We start from the raw sequence: 13,325 nt of genomic DNA on the forward strand, positions 1-13,325 counted from the left end.
ATCATGCCCAAAGAAACATACCCCGAACACAACTGAACATATAGATTAAAAAAACACTAGAATTCAAGGGATCCTCCAAATGTGGCACAAAAAAAAGCAGATGTTGCCGAATGATAAAAACAGCAGAAAGAGAAATCGACATTCCACACCCCATAGGGAAACTATCATTTCAACAACATATGACATGTGCCCCAGTAACATCTACTCTGTAGGCCGCACCACCCAAACCCTGAGCGAGCGGATGAACGAGCACAGATCAAATATAAAAATATAAATTATAACACACAGTGTATCGCGGCATTTCTCATCGCTACATGAGGGCAATCCTCTTGATCTGAAAGTGATCCCATTGGAACAAGCCCCTTCCTTCCAACAACTCTGTAGGAAGGAAATGTTCTGGATTTTCAAGCTCAACACCCTCACCCCGTTCCGTCTAAATGAAACACTAGAACAGGCCAACTACTAATTACCACTGCAGTCACAAGAAAAATCCAGATCTCAATAGGAAACGACCACTTCCGTCATTGCCGTCCGCCCCCCGACCCTCCCCCACCCCCACGGATCCTCCTGATATTGATGTATAACCCTCATATTGATTATCCCATTCAATACCCAATTCCTGTATATCACTGGTCAGACACCCCTATGATGGTTTATCAAATACATCCCAATATCTAGTTTTTATGTCCCACACAAAACAATGAATTGACATAATGATGACGTTTTTATCAAAAAGACCACCACAAAGATGCTTTTATATGGCCCTTTTATGCCTCCGAACTAACATGACCGCAAGCATCATAAAGATATCCAAGAGAAAACAACAGAGAAGATCGCACCAGCCGGAAGAACATTTTAGCGCTTGGAACGCTACACCACGGAAGCCCATTTCCGGACATGCGCACAAGCCGCCCAGCCACTCCGGAAACAAACACCGCCGGATGCCGCTATGCGTTCCAGCCTGACACGCATCGACTTCCGGTCATGCGCAACATCACGGCCAGACACTTCCGCTTCCGGCCAGTCGAGAGAAACGGGGTTGGCGGTCTTTTCTCCTCCTGTGGGTGGTCCCTCCATGGTTTTGGCGCCCTTTTGTTAATTTGGCGCCGTTTTTAACTACAAACAAAGGGTATAAATACCCTGCCACCTCACAAATGAGGTCCCTGATGAAGGGACGTGCCTGTCCCAAAACGCGTTGAGCCGGATTTATACATATATTCCAATAAAGACAAGTGGACAGAAGCTCCCGTGGATTGGCTGCCTTCATCTTGTAAGATTCTACAAGCGATCCAGGCTGGGGGGTGTTTGGCTTACAGGTAAACCACCCCCCTCGTGTAGTGAGTAAGAAGTATACGATACTTCAGTATTTGTATTATATTTACTTGTATCCTTATTTGTTACAATCATTCGCCTCATTACACGGTGACGTGTTTGACTCTACAGACAACCGTCTCTTAGGCACTGGAGACCCAGTGCAGTGCACTTATGCTCATCCAGTTCTGAATTGTTCCTGTCATTCCCTTTACATATATATATATTTTTATATATTTTAAATATCATTATTTTATTTTATTATTTATCTACATATTTATATATATTTTATCACACTTTTTAGAACTTTTATTGTATTTGAAACCAACATTACTAGAAAATATCTCCCCACTGACCTACCACTGTTGGCGCTTAAGAAGGGTTTTCCAGTAACAGGCGAGATTGAGGTGTCATCAACACCCTTCAGTCCCCCTAGTTCGGTATACTCCCACAATCACAGCCGTGCCTTTAGTAGGCGTGGCTGTGATGGCTTCTAAGGTCACACAGTTAACCGCTTGTTGATTGGCTGCTCTGCAGCCTTTCAAAAAGCGCCAAGAAAGTGCCAAACACCGAACCCGAACTTTTACTGAAATGTTCGGGTTCGGGTCCGGGGTCCAAAAATCCTAAAGTTCGGTACGAACCCGACCGTTACAGTCCCTAGTCATGAGGGAACTCTGTACATTAGTGCACATAAAACAGCTACGGACGTCCGTATCATCAGCAAACGGACAGCCTGATAGAGAGGTTTAATCAAACATAAAAAAACAAGAGCGGTGTCTAAGGATGGGAGGAACTGGGACCTTCTTCTGCCCTTTCTCATGTTTGCAGTGCGAGAGGTACCCCAGGCCTTACTGGGTTCTCGCCCTTCAATCTGCTATACGGCAGACACCTTTGTGGTCTGTTGGACGTGGCCAAAGAGGCGTGGGAACAACAACCCACTCCACATAAAAGTGTCATTGAGTATGTCACCCAGATGCAGGAGCGGATAGAGACAGTGTTGCCGCTTGTTAGGGAACATATGGAGGCAGCTCAGCCCTTGGAAAGGATAGGGAGACCAGTACAGAAGACAGCCCGCGGACGGTTTTTCTAGGGGAAGAGGTTCCAGCCCCACGGTCTGATACAAGGGAAGCACTTGTCACAGTGAAGATTGCTGATAGCCTCTCCTCTAAACAGACTCTGGAGGCATGGAGTTCATCAGCAGGGACACGGATGTGTTCTCGGACCTCCCTGGATGCACTTCTATCATCCAACATGACATTGTCAATGAGCCTCAGGCCAGAGTCTGGTTGAAACCATACCGGGTACCCGAGACGTAATTGAGGAGTCCAAAAGTGAATGGGCCAGTCCAATAGTCTTGATTCTCAAGCCAGATGGGACATTACGGTTCTGTAACGATTTCCGCAAACTAAATGAGATTTCCAAATTCGGGTGGATAAGCTTATTGAGAGGTTAGGCCAAGGTTTCGGACCTCACCAGAGTGTACTAGCAGGTACCCTTGATGGAGGCTGCCAAAGAGAAAACTGCCTTCATTACACCGGAGGGGCTGTACCAGTATAAGGTCTTACCCTTTGGTCTGCATGGCGCCCCCGCCACCTTTTAACGACTCATGGACATTGTGCTGCGTCTACAACGTCAATACGCTTCGGCTTACCTGGACGATATTGTCATCCACAGCGCCGACTGGGAAAGTCACCTACCCAAAGTGCAGGCTGTAGTGGACTCCCTTAGGAATCTGGGACTAACCACTAACCCCCCAAAAATGTGGGAGTCATCCTGTGCTGAAGCTTGGAGCGGTACTGCCATGAATGATTTGTTTTCTGTTTTGAGGGCGGGTGTGGCACGTTTTTAGACAGAAATAAGCTTCTTCTCTGGTTTCCCAGGTGACTCAATGTGCGCCTGAACAGAGCTCTAGTTTGGTTGGTTGTCTTTTCTTGATTCCCTTTATTGTGGGGTATCACCTCTCGGCACTCACTTGTCTGCGGACATCAAGGCCCGTATTTGGAAACATGAGTTTGTGAATCTATGGTCTTTGATTTCTGTGGATTTTGAGACGGTTGGCAAGGCGCAATCTATTGAAAAGGGTTCTGATAAAAAGGTAAAGCCTACAAAAACATTTGGTCACTGGCTGCAGGGTTTTCTTCCCTAGCTCATGTCATTTGCCAGTGTTCCCCAAATATAGGAGCCGAATTGTTAGATCATTTGGATATCATCTTTAGCGCTCCCAAGTTGCACGGTGGTGCAGCTTGATGGCGTTAGGATGACGTGTTCATGCGCCGCTTGCCGTTATCTCCTGACATTGGTTGGGGCGTCTAAGGCCACCAACTATTGGGTTCAGTAGATTTTAGCGCAGAAACAGAGTGGCCCCTTTCCGGCGACCAAAAAGTGAATAATGAGGGGCACTGCCAATTTATTTATGCTATGCAAGTTGTGGGGGCTCTCGGATTTAGTTGTGGTTTGATGGGTTGTCTTTCTTCTTATGTCAATCTTTTCTTTCAGGTTTGCCTTATGTTTGGATCGTAGGTCAGTCTTATATATACTGGGCTGCTCGTCATGCAGGACATCGGTCTCCAGGCCTGTATTTGGGGCTATCCTCTGCAGCAGTCCATTGGAATGGGATTTTGGGGCTACAGAGGTTACAGATTCACACCTTATGTAGGGCTCTGAGGTTCTTGTGGTGCACGCCTGTGCTAATGATTTGGGGCAGTTGAGATACATTAATCAAGGCGGATTTGGGGCATTTTTTATTATTGTTTGTGTTTTTTTATAGTCTGAGGTTTGGAGATTTTGGCGTTGTGCTTGAAGTGGGGCTGTGATTGAGGGATCTTGCAGGCTACTTAACATTTGCCTTGCCGGCTATGTTCGGTCTTTGGGCGGCCTTTCCTTGTGTCACAGGATGCTGGAGGGCAATAATGCAGATGGTGTGCATCTGAATCCGATTGGTTTGGATATTTTTGTATTACATTTACAGAACAGATTGAAGGGTGCACTTCTGTTGCTTGGTTGGGTTGGTCGGTGAGCTAGAAGGTGTTCTTGCTCCACTCCATGGCGGAGGAGTTGGCCCTGAAGGTATCCTACATGCTCGCTGTGAGACTGAACTCTTATTAGCATACAGGAAAGCGACAGTTAGAGGAAATGAAAAGCGGCAACTCAAGCCTTCAGGGTCAGTGGTTATTTGATATAGGAATGTTAAAGTCATTTTAGATAAATCTTTAACCACTCCCATTTCTCCGGTCCTCGTGTCATGTGTATTTTATCAAGAACGACTGCTTACGATGTGTGAGATGTTAGTCACTGCAGTCCTCTCACAGAAGGTTGGCTGCCCAGATTTCAGTAGCTCAGTCATCAGGCTGGCTCCCTGGTAATGGGCCAGTAACCTGGGATCTGCGCCTCAGAATCCGCATCTCAAAGTCCTATTCTGGTCCCTATCTACAGACTGGCAGAGTCTCCTCTACTAAGCACTGGTCCCTATATGCAGACTGGCAGAGTCTCTCCTACTAAGCACTGGTCCCTATCTGCAGACTGGCAGAGTCTCTCCTACTAAGCACTGGTCCCTATCTGCAGACTGGCAGAGTCTCTCCTACTAAGCACTGGTCCCTATCTGCAGACTGGCAGAGTCTCTTCTACTAAGCACTGGTCCCTATCTGCAGACTGGCAGAGTCTCTTCTACTAAGCACTGGTCCCTAATCTGCAGACTGGCAGAGTCTCTCCTACTAAGCACTGGTCCCTATCTGCAGACTGGCAGAGTCTCTCCTACTAAGCACTGGTCCCTATCTGCAGACTGGCAGAGTCTCTCCTACTAGGCACTGGTCCCTATCTGCAGACTGGCAGAGTCTCTCCTACTAAGCACTGGTCTCTATCTGCAGACTGGCAGAGTCTCTCCTACTAAGCACTGGTCCCTATCTGCAGACTGGCAGAGTCTCTTCTACTAAGCACTGGTCCCTATCTGCAGACTGGCAGAGTCTCTCCTACTAAGCACTGGTCCATATCTGCAGACTGGAGGAGTCCCTTCTACTAAGCACTGGTCACTATCTGCGGACTGGCAGAGTCTCTCCTACTAAGCACTGGTCCCTATCTGCAGACTGGCAGAGTCTCTTCTACTAAGCACTGGTCTCTATCTGCAGACTGGCAGAGTCTCTCCTACTAAGCACTGGTCCCTATCTGCAGACTGGCAGAGTCTCTTCTATTAAGCACTGGTCCCTATCTGCAGACTGGCACAGTCTCTTCTACTAAGCACTGGTCACTATCTGCAGACTGGCAGAGTCTCTTCTACTAAGCACTGGTCACTATCTGCAGACTGGCAGAGTCTCTTCTACTAAGCACTGGTCACTATCTGCAGACTGGCAGAGTCTCTCCTACTAAGCACTGGTCCCTATCTGCAGACTGGCAGAGTCTCTTCCTACTAAGCACTGGTCACTATCTGCAGACTGGCAGAGTCTCTCCTACTAAGCACTGGTACCTATCTGCAGACTGGCAGAGTCCTCTCCTACTAAGCACTGTACCTATCTGCAGACTGGCAGAGTCTCTCCTACTAAGCAGTGGTCCCTATCTGCAGACTGGCAGAGTCTCTCCTACTAAGCAATGGTCACTATCTGAAGACTGGCAGAGTCTCTCCTACTAAGCACTGGTACCTATCTGCAGACTGGCAGAGTCTCTCCTACTAAGCACTGGTACCTATCTGCAGACTGGCAGAGTCTCTCCTACTAAGCACTGGTCCCTATCTACAGACTGGCAGAGTCTCTTCTACTAAGCACTGGTCCCTATCTGTAGACTGGCAGAGTCTCTCCTACTAAGCACTGGTCCCTATGTGCAAACTGGCAGAGTCTTTCCTACTAAGTACTGGTCCCTATCTACAGACTGGCAGAGTCTCTCCTACTACGCACTGGTCCCTATCTGCAGACTGGCAGAGTCTCTTCTACTAAGCACTGGTCACTATCTGCAGACTGGCAGAGTCTCTTCTACTAAGCACTGGTCTCTATCTGCAGACTGGCAGAGTCTCTTCTACTAAGCACTGGTCACTATCTGCAGACTGGCAGAGTCTCTCCTACTAAGCACTGGTACCTATCTGCAGACTGGCAGAGTCTCTCCTACTAAGCAGTGGTCCCTATCTGCAGACTGGCAGAGTCTCTCCTACTAAGCAATGGTCACTATCTGCAGACTGGCAGAGTCTCTCCTACTAAGCACTGGTACCTATCTGCAGACTGGCAGAGTCTCTCCTACTAAACACTAGTCCCTATCTGCAGACTGGCAGAGTCTCTCCTACTAAGCACTGGTACCTATCTGCAGACTGGCAGAGTCTCTCCTACTAAGCACTGGTCCCTATCTACAGACTGGCAGAGTCTCTTCTACTAAGCACTGGTCCCTATCTGTAGACTGGCAGAGTCTCTCCTACTAAGCACTGGTCCCTATGTGCAAACTGGCAGAGTCTTTCCTACTAAGTACTGGTCCCTATCTACAGACTGGCAGAGTCTCTCCTACTACGCACTGGTCCCTATCTGCAGACTGGCAGAGTCTCTCCTACTAAGCACTGGTCCCTATCTACAGACTGGCAGAGTCTCTTGTACTAAGCACTGGTCCCTATCTGCAGACTGGCAGAGTCTCTTCTACTAAGCACTGGTCCCTATCTGTAGACTGGCAGAGTCTCTCCTACTAAGCACTGGTCCCTATGTGCAGACTGGCAGAGTCTCTTGTACTAAGCACTGGTCCCTATCTACAGACTGGCAGAGTCTCTTCTACTAAGCACTGGTCTCTATCTGCAGACTGGCAGAGTCTCTCCTACTAAGCACTGGTCCCTATCTGCAGACTGGCAGAGTCTCTCCTACTAAGCACTGGTCCCTATCTGCAGACTGGCAGAGTCTCTCCTACTAAGCACTGGTCCCTATCTACAGACTGGCAGAGTCTCTTCTACTAAGCACTGGTCCCTATCTGCAGACTGGCAGAGTCTCTCCTACTAAGCAATGGTCCCTATCTGCAGCCTGGCAGAGTCTTTACTACTAAGTACTGGTCCCTATCTACCGACTGGCAGAGTCTCTCCTACTACGCACTGGTCCCTATCTACAGACTGGCAGAGTCTCTTCTACTAAGCACTGGTCCCTATCTACAGACTGGCAGAGTCTCTCCTACTAAGCACTGGTCCCTATCTGCAGACTGGCAGAGTCTCTTCCTACTAAGCACTGGTCCCTATCTACAGACTGGCAGAGTCTCTCCTACTAAGCACTGGTCCCTATCTGCAGACTGGCAGAGTCTCTCTACTAAGCACTGGTCCCTATCTGCAGACTGGCAGAGTCTCTTCTACTAAGCACTGGTCCCTATCTACAGACTGGCAGAGTCTCTCCTACTAAGCACTGGTCCCTATCTGCAGACTGGCAGAGTCTCTCCTACTAAGCACTGGTCCCTATCTGCAGACTGGCAGAGTCTCTCCTACTAAGCACTGGTCCCTATCTGCAGACTGGCAGAGTCTCTTCCTACTAAGCACTGGTCCCTATCTGCAGACTGGCAGATTCTCCTCTACTAAGCACTGGTCCCTATCTGCAGACTGGCAGAGTCTCTCCTACTAAGCACTGGTCCCTATCTGCAGACTGGCAGAGTCTCTCCTACTAAGCACTGGTCCCTATCTACAGACTGGCAGAGTCTCTCCTACTAAGCACTGGTCCCTATCTGCAGACTGGCAGAGTCTCTCCTACTAAGCACTGGTCCCTATCTACAGACTGGCAGAGTCTCTCCTACTAAGCACTGGTCCCTATCTGCAGACTGGCAGAGTCTCTCCTACTAAGCACTGGTCCCAATCTACAGACTGGCAGAGTCTCTCCTACTAAGCACTGGTCCCATCTGCAGACTGGCAGAGTCTCTCCTACTAAGCACTGGTCCCTATCTGCAGACTGGCAGAGTCCTCTCCTACTAAGCACTGGTCCCTATCTAGCAGACTGGCAGAGTCTCTCCTACTAAGCACTGGTCCCTATCTGCAGACTGGCAGAGTCTCTCCTACTAAGCACTGGTCCCTATCTGCAGACTGGCAGAGTCTCTCCTACTAAGCACTGGTCCCTATCTGCAGACTGGCAGAGTCTCTCCTACTAAGCACTGGTCCCTATCTAGCAGAGTCTCTCCTACTAAGCACTGGTCACATCTGCAGACTGGCAGAGTCTCTTCTACTAAGCACTGGTCCCTATCTGCAGACTGGCAGAGTCTCTCCTACTAAGCACTGGTCCCTATCTGCAGACTGGCAGAGTCTCTCCTACTAAGCACTGGTCCATATCTGCAGACTGGCAGAGTCTCTCCTACTAAGCACTGGTCCCTATCTGCAGACTGGCAGAGTCTCTCCTACTAAGCACTGGTCCCTATCTGCAGACTGGCAGAGTCTCTCCTACTAAGCACTGGTCCCTATCTGCAGACTGGCAGAGTCTCTCCTACTAAGCACTGGTCCCTATCTGCAGACTGGCAGAGTCTCTCCTACTAAGCACTGGTCCCTATCTGCAGACTGGCAGAGTCTCTCCTACTAAGCACTGGTCCCTATCTGCAGACTGGCAGAGTCTCTCCTACTAAGCACTGGTCCCTATCTGCAGACTGGCAGAGTCTCTCCTACTAAGCACTGGTCCCTATCTGCAGACTGGCAGAGTCTCTCCTACTAAGCACTGGTCCCTATCTGCAGACTGGCAGAGTCTCTCCTACTAAGCACTGGTCCCTATCTGCAGACTGGCAGAGTCTCTCCTACTAAGCACTGGTCCCTATCTGCAGACTGGCAGAGTCTCTCCTACTAAGCACTGGTCCCTATCTGCAGACTGGCAGAGTCTCTCCTACTAAGCACTGGTCCCTATCTGCAGACTGGCAGAGTCTCTCCTACTAAGCACTGGTCCCTATCTGCAGACTGGCAGAGTCTCTTCTACTAAGCACTGGTCCCTATCTGCAGACTGGCAGAGTCTCTCCTACTAAGCACTGGTCACTATCTGCAGACTGGCAGAGTCTCTTCTACTAAGCACTGGTCCCTATCTGCAGACTGGCAGAGTCTCTTCTACTAAGTACTGGTCCCTATCTGCAGACTGGCAGAGTCTCTTCTACTAAGCACTGGTCCCTATCTGCAGACTGGCAGAGTCTCTCCTACTAAGCACTGGTCCTATCTGCAGACTGGCAGAGTCTCTCCTACTAAGCACTGGTCCCTATCTGCAGACTGGCAGAGTCTCTTATACTAAGCACTGGTCCCTATCTGCAGACTGGCAGAGTCTCTCCTACTAAGCACTGGTCACTATCTGCAGACTGGCAGAGTCTACTACTACTAAGCACTGCTCCCTATCTGCAGACTGGCAGAGTCTCTATACTAAGCACTGGTCCCTATCTGCAGACTGGCAGAGTCTCTCCTACTAAGCACTGGTCCCTATCTGCAGACTGGCAGAGTCTCTTATACTAAGCACTGGTCCCTATCTGCAGACTGGCAGAGTCTCTCCTACTAAGCACTGGTCCCTATCTGCAGACTGGCAGAGTCTCTCCTACTAAGCACTGGTCCCTATCTGCAGACTGGCAGAGTCTCTCCTACTAAGCACTGGTCCCTATCTGCAGACTGGCAGAGTCTCTCCTACTAAGCACTGGTCCCTATCTGCAGACTGGCAGAGTCTCTCCTACTAAGCACTGGTCCCTATCTGCAGACTGGCAGAGTCTCTCCTACTAAGCACTGGTCTCTATCTGCAGACTTGCAGAGTCTCTCCTACTAAGCACTGGTCCCTATCTGCAGACTGGCAGAGTCTCTCCTACTAAGCACTGGTCCCTATCTGCAGACTGGCAGAGTCTCTTCTACTAAGCACTGGTCCCTATCTGCAGACTTGCAGAGTCTCTCCTACTAAGCACTGGTCCCTATCTGCAGACTGGCAGAGTCTCTCCTACTAAGCACTGGTCCCTATCTGCAGACTTGCAGAGTCTCTCCTACTAAGCACTGGTCCCTATCTGCAGACTGGCAGAGTCTCTTATACTAAGCACTGGTCCCTATCTGCAGACTGGCAGAGTCTCTCCTACTAAGCACTGGTCACTATCTGCAGACTGGCAGAGTCTCTACTACTAAGCACTGGTCCCTATCTGCAGACTGGCAGAGTCTCTCCTACTAAGCACTGGTCTCTATCTGCAGACTGGCAGAGTCTCTCCTACTAAGCACTGGTCCCTAATCTGCAGACTGGCAGAGTCTCTCCTACTAAGCACTGGTCCCTATCTGCAGACTGGCAGAGTCTATCTACTAAGCACTGGTCCCTATCTGCAGACTGGCAGAGTCTATTCTACTAAGCACTGGTCCCTATCTGCAGACTGGCAGAGTCTCTCCTACTAAGCACTGGTCTCTATCTGCAGACTGGCAGAGTCTCTCCTACTAAGCACTGGTCCCTATCTGCAGACTGGCAGAGTCTCTCCTACTAAGCACTGGTCCCTATCTGCAGACTGGCAGAGTCTCTCCTACTAAGCACTGGTCCCTATCTGCAGCCTGGCAGAGTCTCTCCTACTAAGCACTGGTCCCTATCTGCAGACTGGCAGAGTCTCTCCTACTAAGCACTGGTCCCTATCTGCAGACTGGCAGAGTCTCTCCTACTAAGCACTGGTCCCTATCTGCAGACTGGCAGAGTCTCTCCTACTAAGCACTGGTCCCTATCTGCAGACTGGCAGAGTCTATTCTACTAAGCACTGGTCACTATCTGCAGACTGGCAGAGTCTATTCTACTAAGCACTGGTCCCTATCTGCAGACTGGCAGAATCTCTCCTACTAAGCACTGGTACCTATCTGCAGACTGGCAGAGTCTCTCCTACTAAGCACTGGTCCCTATCTGCAGACTGGCAGTGTCTCTCCTACTAAGCACTGGTCACTATCTGCAGACTGGCAGAGTCTATTCTACTAAGCACTGGTCCCTATCTGCAGACTGGCTGTTTTGACTTCTCATCGGTGTCTGAGTTAGCTTGTGTTGCACTGGGGCCGCCCCAAACTTGGCGACTACAATAAACACATAAATGCAGTTTAATAACATAAAACATTATGAGTAGTTACAGCAGTATAAATCACAGTGCAAGTTAACCTTTTAAAGTTCAATAAAGTTGCAAGTAATGTCTTTTCTTAGCAGCAATACTGGCAAAGGTCCACAAACGTTCATAGTCCAAAGCACCCCTGCTACAGTCCACTACATATGCTATCTTCATTCCTGGTGTGATCTTCTCTTTGATGGTCTAGACCTCTTAGGAACCCTTCACAGTCTCTGATTCCTGGATGGGACTGATGTTTGGATCCCTAGAGCTGGATGATCAGAACCTCGTTAATACTGAGGCAGAACATTCAGAGTTACAGTGGTACTTCAACCTCCAGCCAGCCACTTAGTCTGGACCAGTTGTGATGTTTGGACCAGTTGTGATGTTTAGACCAGTTGTGATGTTTGGACCAGTTGTGATGTTTAGACCAGTAGTGATGTTTGGACCAGTAGTGATGTTTGGACCAGTTCTAATGGTGATCAGTGTGTAAACAAAGTTACAGTAAGAACTCCAGATCTTTCATGTTACTAAACCCTCAGATGTTGGATCCACGCAGACAAGGGGTTATTACGTTATACATCTGATGGCAACGCTGTCAGTCAGGGTCTTCAAAGGCCTCAGGTCAGCGGGTGATCTGGGAGCCACAGTGGGCTTACATTTCTCACATACCAGCTGTGCCAATTTCTGAATTCTTTTATAATGCTCTGAAGAGGCCAAACATCTGCTAAGAATAATAGGAAACGAAATAAAACATAGACTTCTCCGTGTCTTGCACTGAGAGATGGCGGTAATGGCTGCAGGAATAGTTCCATCCTTGCAGACATTCTAGATGGAAGCCTGGTTGCTGGAAATTGGTCTCATTGGCCTCATGGTGCTGGCCATGAGGCCAGCGCTATCAAATGTTCGCGAACCGCAAGTTCGCGGCGGGCCCCTATCACTTTAATGGCAGGTGAACCTGAAAAACCTTCAGGTCATATCTGCAGCCACCAAACACTTACTAGAAGTGCACAAATAATCTCCCAACATGGACAGTGACCAGAGGGGGATCAACGGCAAAAATTCTTATGCATTTTTATGCATCTTAAAGGGGAACGCTAAAAAATCTGCCCTGCTAGAGCCTAGAAGAATGTTATTTCCTATCGGTTTGATGTATACAAATGTGCAGCGCTCCACGTTTTTGTATCCTGCAGAGTCTATAAAAAAATGCATACGTTAAAAAAAAAAAAATTCTACCATGGAACTGTATGGTGACCGGACCCCACTGCACGGCATCAGTCTGAGGCATCTGGTAACGCATATATTTTTGGTATGCATTAAATGGATGATAAAAATAAGATGTGAACCCAGCCCTAGTGTCAGAATAAGCCCCAGTACACAGCGGAGCAGCGTGGCGGAGAGGGGAGGCCGCCATGTACTGACAGAGCGCTACCTGGTCCTGGTGGTCAGGGGTGAGGACTGTGCTTCCCAAGGATCATCTTCTACTGGGAAATACAGGGCCCAGTATAATACACTAGAATCTATATAATATAAATATATTAGCCCGACCCCCGAATACTAATACAATTAGGGGGTCATTTATTATATAGAAATACATCTATGTTAGGCTTATTTCTGACACAGATTGTGGCACAAAGGTCCTTAGCACCGCAATCTGCATATTTTTCCCGCTCATTCCAGGTCTAAAAAAGGATGGCGTGGGCAGGGAAAGGGATACAGTTATGGCCATCCGGTTATTGGATACCACCGCCATACATTGACCGGATAACACCTCTGTACAGTGACCGGATAACACCGCCATACAGTGACCGGATAACACCGCCATACAATGACCGGATAACACCTCTGTACAGTGACTGGATAACACCGCCATACAGTGACCAGATAAGACCGCCATACAGTGACCGGATAACACCACCATACAGTGACCGGATAACACCTCTGTACAGTGACCGATAACACCTGTATAGTGACCGGATAACACCTCTGTATAGTGACTGGATAACACCTCTGTACAGTGACCGGATAACACCGCCGTA

Source organism: Bufo gargarizans, chromosome 6 (assembly GCF_014858855.1).
Source record: "Bufo gargarizans isolate SCDJY-AF-19 chromosome 6, ASM1485885v1, whole genome shotgun sequence".
NCBI classification, from domain to species: domain Eukaryota; kingdom Metazoa; phylum Chordata; class Amphibia; order Anura; family Bufonidae; genus Bufo; species Bufo gargarizans.